This window comes from Serinus canaria, chromosome 4 (genome assembly GCF_022539315.1).
Source record: "Serinus canaria isolate serCan28SL12 chromosome 4, serCan2020, whole genome shotgun sequence".
NCBI lineage: Eukaryota > Metazoa > Chordata > Aves > Passeriformes > Fringillidae > Serinus > Serinus canaria.
The window spans coordinates 49,124,724-49,134,338 of NC_066317.1; the positions used below are offsets into that span (position 1 = coordinate 49,124,724).

At 42.2% G+C, this 9,615-nt stretch overlaps 1 long non-coding RNA gene across 1 annotated transcript; it reads right to left on the bottom strand.

Annotated features, from left to right (window-relative positions):
• Window positions 1–288: 288 nt before the first annotated feature.
• On the bottom strand, window positions 289–8,727 carry LOC127059560 (uncharacterized). Its single transcript, XR_007777507.1, has 3 exons — window positions 8,584–8,727; window positions 1,419–1,535; window positions 289–565 (listed from the first exon to the last, which is right to left on the bottom strand). It is a non-coding gene; the product is annotated as an uncharacterized LOC127059560 (long non-coding RNA).
• Between the last annotated feature and the right edge of the window lie 888 nt (window positions 8,728–9,615).

Sequence of the window (9,615 nt, forward strand, 5' to 3'; positions counted from 1 at the left end):
ACGGGCAGGGCTGCCGGGGTACAGCAGGCCGGCGAGGGGGTGAGGTCAGGTGAAACATTAGCCACGTTCTCTTGGCTTCCCGCCAGGGCCTTTCAAATATTTCTTTATGTGCTGCTGATGCTGTGCTTGTTTGGCATTTAAAAGGTATGCTCCGGCAGGATTTCGCAACGAGCTGCCATTTTACGGTTCAAAACACGTGCGAGCTTATCAGGCATGGAAATGTGTGTCTCCACGATCCCCTTCCTCTCCCCTCCCTCGGGGCTTGCAGCAGAGCCGCTCCAGGCAGATCAATCGTGAGGACTGTGCAAATGGCTAAAAATAATGCAAGTCATAAAGTGTGGAAGCTGTTGCTCATTTTGGGGCTTGAAGATTGCAGTGTCGGTCAATACCAATGACTGTGCTATCTGGACAGTAGTAGATAAGGGTCAGATGTTCCTCTAAGGTGATTAAGGTGACTTGCAATCCTCTTCCTCAGTGCCTGCTGCCAGAGTGTGTCTCTTCAGTTTCCCAGGTTGCAGGGAACAGGCAGATATTCTTGACAGTTTGTCACGAGCAGAATTTCATCCTAGATTCAGAAAAATAGGGTTGGAAGACAGAATGAACTAGCCTGTATTCTGCATCCTGATGGATGCCAGTCAAACCAGTTCTTAAAGATTCCACCAGAGCTGCTGGCAACATGTGCCAGTCCTTCCTTGTCCTCTCTTTATCCAGATGGGAGTGTGGGCTAGGTTCTTTATCTACCTGTCCAGCAGCATAAAGGCGGAGCAGCATGTTGCTACAGTACTGGTGACTTGCAGACTGTCCCATAGACAGCATTTCCTCCAGGTCAGGGTGGGGATGCTGAGAAGGATAGTTTGATAAAATCTGGAGTGCAAATTCAAATGGCTGAAATATACCTTGTGCCCAGGATAAAAAACAGAGAAGTCAGAGAAGTGAGCAAATGCAGGCATGAACTTTCACAGCTTGTGTAGGGTTGTATCTTAATTTTGTGCTGGGATTTGTAATGTTGTTGTCAAAGGAGACTAATGCACTGAAGATGACACAAATGAAGTGCTATTCTTTAAAGAAACAGGAGATTTGAGTACTCAGGAATCAAATATTTTGTTTAATTTGCACTAGCTCTTTGACAAATTTTGTTGGCTGAACCATTACACTAGTGCTGTGTTAATGCTATGAAAATGGGCAGAGGTTTTTTTTCTTATTCGTAAGGAGTAGGTAATATTCTGATTATTCTGATTCTAGGTAATTTGCACTGGTTTTGAGCTCATTTTTCTTTTTCATCTCCTGGAAGAAATGCAAAGAGTAGCTTGAGAAGAAACACACACACCCACCCCCACCCCCACACCCACCCACCCACACACCCACACACACACACACACACACACACACACACACACACACACACACACAGAGCTTACCAAGAGAGGTCACTGCAACATCCTCCGTGGATGCATTCCCAAAGGCATGAGACAACACTGTCACGGTTGGTCAGATGGGATCACTGTAGGGTTTGGATCTCACACAGGACTCTAAACCTTAGAAGTGAAGAAAAATGTGCCCTGATGACTGCAGTGCTGGCTGGTATCTTGAGTGTATCTCCTCATTACTGGCCTAATCATGGGAATGATTTTAATATCGTGAGGTATTTTTAAAAAGTGCATGGTTTTTGTTCTTGTGTGTGTAAGGGAGAAAGGCAGACAATGTGTGTTGCCAGTTCTTCTGGATGGACAGAGAGTGATACCCACTTCTGTAACAACTCTGTCAGGCCTCCTGAGAGTAGGAAGTTTCCAGCTGGCCCTCAGACTCTTTAATTTCTAATTAATTTATTCTAGATCCTACCAGCCCACATCTGCACTCTTCTCTTGCTCAACAATTAGTTATGCAACCCAAGAAAAACATGGTTTTAATTCTTGAATTTCCAAGCTCAGTTCCTGCACTGAAATCTTCTTGCTTATCTCTCCCATTCTTGCTGGTCCTGGATTCCCTGTCTCAGGGTGGAAGAAGCATTGCTGGAGATGCTTCACTTGGCTGCCACTGCTCACTGACCTGGTGCTGAGGGATGGAGAGTGAAGGGGCAGCAGAGCACAGCATGACCCACTTTTCATTGACTGATATCCAGAACTAATCATCTCACATGTCCTTCTGCATAACATGGATCAAAGGGTTTCCCAGCATTTGTTCCTGTTTGAACTATTGATTTTCTTTGCATAAACCAGCCAAGTTTAATTAAATTCTGCACAGTGATAAAGAATCTACCCTCTGCTCCATGTAAATTGTTCCAGCAGCTAATTTCGCCTCTCTGCTGAAACCACATGCCTTATTTCTGGGGCAGATTGTCTAGACAGATGTGTGTGAGAGCCCACTCCAAAATGTTGCTTCAAATACAGGTATTCCTAAATTACACCTACACAAGCCTTTCCCTTTGCTCTACTGAAGAGCTTCACCTTGGGGAAACTTTTGCTGTAAGATACATTTTCCAGTCCTCAGTCATTCAATGAACTCTCATCTGAAACCTCTTGTCTTGTATGTGTGAAGCCAAAACATTTTTAAACTGAGACCAGTTACAGGCTTTGTCATGGCATCCAGAGTTCCCAGGTTCATATACACAAGGATTCCTTTTGCTGAAGCAAACGTTTCCTCCTGTTGGGTTATCTGCCCTGGTCTCCCTGCAGACTCACTGCTTCTAAGGGCTCCATTAACCTGTGAGGATGACCTGAAAGATTTGTCCTCTAATGAATGACTTGACTTTTGGCTGCACTGAAGTTCATACCAAAGATTTGTTGTCTGTGTGAAGTTTTCAAAGCATGTCACATTGCTGCTACTCAGGGATCTGATTTCTTCTTTTTTAACTGCTTATCATTTAATTTGAGTTTGGGTGTGTCCAGGCTCACTGAGGTATCCAGAGACTTCAGATAAAATACTTAAGAGGAACAGAAACAAGGACCCCCCCCCCCACCCCCGATCCCGCTGGTGCTCCTGAGGCACAAGGCTGAATCTTGTATCTTAGACTTACTTTAATTTTGTCTGCCTGGCAGAGATAACAGAGCTCTGGAGGAGAACCTCTAGCTCATCTCTCCTAATGAATGAGCAAGTGCCAAATTTGCTAGGAATGGCTAGCTTGTAGGCTAATGTCAGCCCTGGTGGCTTTGCCTGGTGGCTTTGCCATCTGATTTTTCTTGGAAGAGATGAGGAGTACCATTAGAACTGTTCCTGTAGGGAGCCTTTCTAAATTACCACATGAAAACTCCTCATGCTGCTGTAATGCAGACTAGAGAGCAACCTGCATCCCCATCTCCCCAGCTCTGGCTGCAGCAGTGATGCCTGATGATGGATGAGGGTGGAGGCAGCTTTTTGCATCAGGGGATGCTGTCTGCTTGTGTGGGTTGTGCCACCAGAATTGAGTCCCAAAGCTCATAAAAGTGAACTGCTGGTTAGTGTAGAAGATAATTGGACCCCCCCTGCAGGGCACAGGACCCTGTGTGTGGTGTTCTGCATGAAATTCAGTGCTGAGGTGTATTCAGAGTGCATTGACTAGACAACCCCTCAAGAGCCCTTTATGCTAGGATTCCTAGTCTGGAGTTGCCACTCAGCTGAGCATGAAATAGGTACTGAGGTCAGCATGTGTGAGATGGTGGTGAGTGTGGGCTGCACAGAAGCCTGGGAATGCTAAGGTTTGATAGTGAGGTACCAAATGTGTATGGGAAATACCAGGCTTGGTTGCAAGTGCCTCAAACAGTTTGAGCATTCCTCCTCCTTCTCCCCCACCCCTACCCAAACACCTGTATCCTTTATAGGATCTAGCCGTGGTGATTTTGACTGCAGACATTAAATATTGTTTCCATCCACACTGGGGCTCTACTTGTTCAGTTTTTTCACCATTCATTCCTCTTCAGCCACTTTTCATCACTTCAACCTTTAACCTCAGAGTGGTCCTACTATTTCAGGTCTTTGTTAAAGTTTTACTGGTCATGAACAGAAGTCAGGTTGTGATCTCATTTACTTCTGCTGCCTTAACAGAGTTTCTCTGGGCTTGTAGTGATGCACAGGAGAATAGATCCTCCACCCTACTGCATATTTGCTAAGTGCTAACAGCATATTTGGCTGAGTACAGAATGCAGTCAACAAAAAGACTGATGTGTAATAGAGAGCTGTTTTCTCACAGATGCTGCTGCCTGAGCTGCTTGCACTGACCACTGCAGTTCTGACAGGGTCTCCTTCCACAGTGCCCTTCCAGCCCCCAGAATTACTGAGAAATTTTTACTTTAAATGCCCTGCTAACTTCTAGGTGTCTTGCTGACTTGCACGCAATCAGATTGAAATGTCAACATGATGTTAATATTTAACAATTATCACCAGGAACTTCTCATACCTTTTCCTTAGAGGATACAAAGAAGCCCCACGCCCACCTGTTCCTAAATCCCTGTCATCAGTTTGAACAGATTCAGGTGATATGTTGGACATTTATCAGTTATTATCACCTGCAGTAGGCCCTGGCATAGGACTGCCCTAAAATATGCTTTCCCTGGAAGCCTTCCAGATTGCTCCAATTGCAATCTCCTCATGAGCCAGAGAGAGCTTGTATTGTGCAAAGCAAGAAACGGAAAAACAAAAGCTGAGAGGATAAAAAATAGCTCAAATGACTTAATTTCTGTTTTAATTCCAAGAATACATGAGGCCCCTGATATTTCCCACATACATCTCCTTTCTTTGCAGCACAAAGAGGATATATTTTAAACAGTAGTGTTAAATGAATGATATGCTGCTACTGGATAATGGTCTGCTGTGGAGAGATAATTGTTGAGACAAAGCTGAGGTATTTATTGAAGATAAACATTGAGACAAAGCCAAGATGTTTATTTTCTAAGCACCAGACTGTACTGCAGACAAAACATATAATATCATTAGCATTATTCCTAATGTGTTGGAAGCCTGAACATGCCCCATGACAAACTTTTGTTAACTTGGCAGTGGCAGAACTGGGATTCAAATGAGAAAGGCACCCAGGCTGATCCAAGCAGTGATGCCAGAGGGCAGCTCTGTTGACCGTATCAGGGGCAGTGCCCAAGTGTTGCCCTCCTTGGCCCCTGTCTGCCCTTCTGTAGCTCAGGGAGATGGCCGAAGTGCTTCCTGCAGACCTGATCACTAACAGGTGAAGTATCAGGAAGAATACATTTCTTTTTCATTGATTCAATGAGAAACTAAAGTAAATAATTTCCTGATTCTTCAGGTTCATTTGATGTAATGAAACTATAGGAGATATGACCAGCCTGTCATCAGAACAGTATTTTACAGTTTTCAAAACTAATTTTACAGATGCCTTTGAATAATTCATGCACAGGTTTGTATCTGAACATTGGTGAAATACAGGCCCATACAAGAACATGGGCAGCTTCAAGCAGAAGCAGGGCCTGATCCCCTGTGGAAATGAAGAAGAATGGGCTCTGTGATACACCTGGGTGGTGTGTGCAGCTGTCCTGGCGTGTTTGGGTGTGGTGGGGCTCCTCTGGGTACATGCTGGTGCAGGTTTGCTTTTGTGAATGTCCTGTGGAGACTGAGAGCTGTGGCCATGTTGGCTTCTAGGAGATGCATCCCAGCAGGTGAGGGGTGCCCTTTCCTCCTAGCTGTATCCACACTGTGACTTGCAGCACTACTGAGCAGGGTCCCAGCCTCGCTATTCACAGCAGACACTGGTTTTGGCATTGCCCTTGATAGCTGTAGAAAGTTGTATCAACAGACTGTTTCCCACCATTCCATCCTGGTTATGTGAAGATAGTTGAACACTCAGCTCCTACTGACTGCATTGGTCATCAGACACCTACATATAACCAGGGACTTGGGCATAATTTCCTAAACTCATTCTAAGAGGGCTGCAACATCACTGAGTGTTATATGATCTGAATATGTTTCAGATTGGCTGTAAAGTGAATGTGTGCACCTACAGAAAATACCAATACCACTTTATTGCACAGAGCAGAAAGAGGATACAAACTTCTTACACAAGTATTCTACTTCTCAAGACTGTAACCCAGTTCCTTTTTAAAAAGGTAACTGAAAATTAAGCCCTAATCTATCTTATGTCTGTGACCTGATTTTGAAAGGTCCTGAGCATCCAGGATTGTCTATCAGCATCAGCTGAAGGAATAAAAACTTCTGCGATCTCCATCCCTCTAGAGAAATTAAAGAATTTCCAAACAATCCATCCTTTCTGTATGCATGCAGATATATTGAAAAAAAAAACAACCAAGCCCTAAAGAAAAACCCCATGTAGTTCTTTATGTGGACTATCATGGATGGCTCTGTTATGTCTCTGTCATCAGCACTTTCCCCACTAAACCCAAACCATTGCATTGTGTTGTCTCCCAAGTCATCTGTGCTTGCCATGCATTTGACAATACATGTTTTGTCAAGTCAAACAGGCTTCCTTAGAAAGAAAGAGATGACATTATTACTGCTCAAGTAGGACTCTCTGTATATTATGCTGAGGTAGTAAAAGCTCTGTAAGGATCTTACTAAGTACAATTCACATGATGTCTTTCAGAAGTGCATTTACAAATAAAGACATAAATGTAAGTTATTTTGCTTTTGAGAAATCTCAGGGTTGTTTTGCTGCATCAAACTGCAATCAATTGTCAACTGCACTGACGAAGTCCAGATTTGAAAAGGAAAACTGTAATTACTGGATTACTTAGTGCTATAATAGTCAATATTATGGTAATGAGGAATTAATTAAATATGCTATTGGACTGAGGAATCCCTGCCTTCTAGACTCAAGTTCACAGAGCCTTTAATTGAGTATTTAGCAGAAGGCATATGAATATGTATTAAGGCACTTTCTTAAGTTGTCTGACAACATTTAGCCTAATCCTTTTACCTTCCATACCCCAAAAAATAGATGTGAGTCTTGCCTTCTACTCTTGAGCTGCATAGATGGAAAAAATAAGAGTAAAAATAGTTGTCATTTAGGTGTAACCAATACACTATAATATGAATCCTTTTATCTGTCAGTATTGCTGCTTCAAGTAGGACAAATGTGGTATAACTTTCAGTCCTTCCTCAGACAGCATTGATTTCCCTCATGGGTATCTGAAGATGGTAAACAGCAGAAGTAGCACACTAGCTGGAATTCTCTGGGAAGGACAGCACTGTACTTTTCTTGTTCAAAGCTTGTAGATTTAAAGGATACTTGCATATTCTTATTGGCCCCATCAGGCCATTTGCTGTTCAGACATACAGCCTTGATCTTCCACTGAGTCTCAACAGTGTGCTTTGCAGCAGTGCTGAGTCTTCTGCAGCAGTCTCTCTTGGTGGGATACCAGCACTTTTTATTGTTGCTAGAAAGACAAGGTCAAATACAGTTGGAACAGGAAGTTCTGTGGTTTGTGGTGGTCTTCAACTTATTGGAAGTTCATTCTTCAGAATCAGGGCTCTAAAAAACAGTTCTACTTCTGCCCTAAATAGCTTTTTCTTACCACAGTGATTTCTGTACCTCATAGAACTGTGTCTGAGAGCACTGAAGCTGATTGTAGTCTTCACTCTGCAACTTGCTGTGATCTTTTGTAGTGGCCCCTCAAGGATGTTTGAAATACCATAGATGACCTATGAGTAGGGAACAGGTCAGATTCATTCATAGCCACCTGTGTCAGATGGCGTTTTCTTGTAGGAAGAGAGTCTGGCAAACATTTTCTGCAGAAGCTGTTCTGTGTGAATAATGTTAGTCAGGAGTTCAGAGCTGCTACAAGATTAAAGACTGACTTAGCCAATAGTGTGCTTCAATACCATTACCACTAGCTGCACAGTGGCTACAAGCCCTTAAAAATGTTTTCCTCCATTTTTTAGAACCTTCTTTTCCACTGCGAGTCAACTTCAGACATTTGTTTTCATATACACAAAGATTGTTGATGTCACAGCTGAGGTCACGAGGCATTTTGATGTTGATTTTATTAAGTGTGTATTCTAGTGCCCTTTGCACGTGCTATTGTGCTGCTTCTTCATCAAGACATGACTTCAATGTTTGCTGGTTTTGAAAAAAGTGCATTAATTTTGTGAAACACTGAGCCCAGCCCAAACATCAAAAGCACTTGTAGGTGCTCCCTTTGCCACTGGAGGTTTGCTTGACAAAACCAGTGGTCTGTGCTTTACCTTGCATCACCATATTCTTTTTGCAGACTTCTGCTGGTTTGCATGCATGTACTAGATCTGAAATAATTACAGTTCCCATACTTCTTCCACAAGTTCCCAATTCCAAGATGCATGCCTTCATAGCTTCAATTAATATTAAAGTTGTTTTCATTGTTTGCATGTTGTGCTATGGTGATTATAAAATGAGAAAGATGCTTCAGTTCAAGGAGAGGGAGTGGAAAGAAGGACAGATCAGAAGTTGCAAGAGTCAAAGGAAAAGAAAGAACTGTTAAGTCTTTTTCTTCAAGCAGAAAATGATTTATAAATATTTACTAGAAGGATTCATTACAGATTTAAATGAACTTACACAATTTTAACAAAGTCAGAATTTACCAAGAGGAGGGACAGTCCCCGTTTCTGTTGAATTTAAGCCTACTGACAGTAGTGACTGTGTTTCTCACTTACCTGTTGTGAAAATTTGGGGCACAAAACTTTCTGCTCTGTGTCTTCTTGGGGTTTGAAAAACCACAGAATTAAACGATTACGAAAAATTACTGCAGACTGCCTCTGAGGTGTGAGAAGACCTCAAGACTCCCTTCCACCTCACCTTTGAGCCCATTTTTCTGAATTGCTGCTAAAGCTCCAGAGAGGCTAAAAGGCTGAAATGAAGGGACTATCTGTTTTTAGAAAATGTAACATTTTGTAAATAGTGCTCTGCATTGTTGACACTCTTTTAAGCACTATTGGGGACAATGTTTTGGACCCATTTGTCTCCCTTGAAATGAAATTATTGGTAGCATTAGCTGATAATTTATTCTAAGCAACATCAATTGCTAAAAATGACAACATTCCAGAAGGCTTATTTAAAATATAGTGTATTGTGTAATTCTTTTTGTTTGTCTGTTGCACAATCTATTTGCTGATACTTGTTTCTCTCCCTCCCTCTCTCTCCCCTAGGCTATCAAACAAAGCTGCCCAACCTTACACTCATCCATCATCCTTGAGTTATTAAGAGAGTAGCTGCAGAACATTTACAAGTGCATAGGATGGATTGCTGGCTGCTTTTCAAGAACACAGTCAGTGCTACAAAAACTTTGCAAGATGGCAAATTTTCTCATGTTTCCTGTTCCTTGCTCTGCTAGAACCTGCTAGAAGGAATAGTTTCTTGGATTTAGGGTTACTAATCTAGGTTGATGCCAAAACTGTTACTCATTCATGTCTAGTACCAGATTTTAATTTTATCTGAATAAAATATTTCTTTTTTGGTAACTGTGTGTTAAAGAGGTATTGGGCTATATTAGAATGAAGGAAGAAAGGGCTCAGGATAAATGCAGACATTGGAGGGCTAGTGTTATAAGACTTTCTCAAGGTTAGACTTAGAAAAATCAATGCAAAAAAGTAGAGGTTGAGATTTTAAGTGTCTCACATGAGGAGTGTGACCAAATGGAGGTCAAATAGATCATATTGAATGATGACTTCTTAGTAATTATAAGAGAG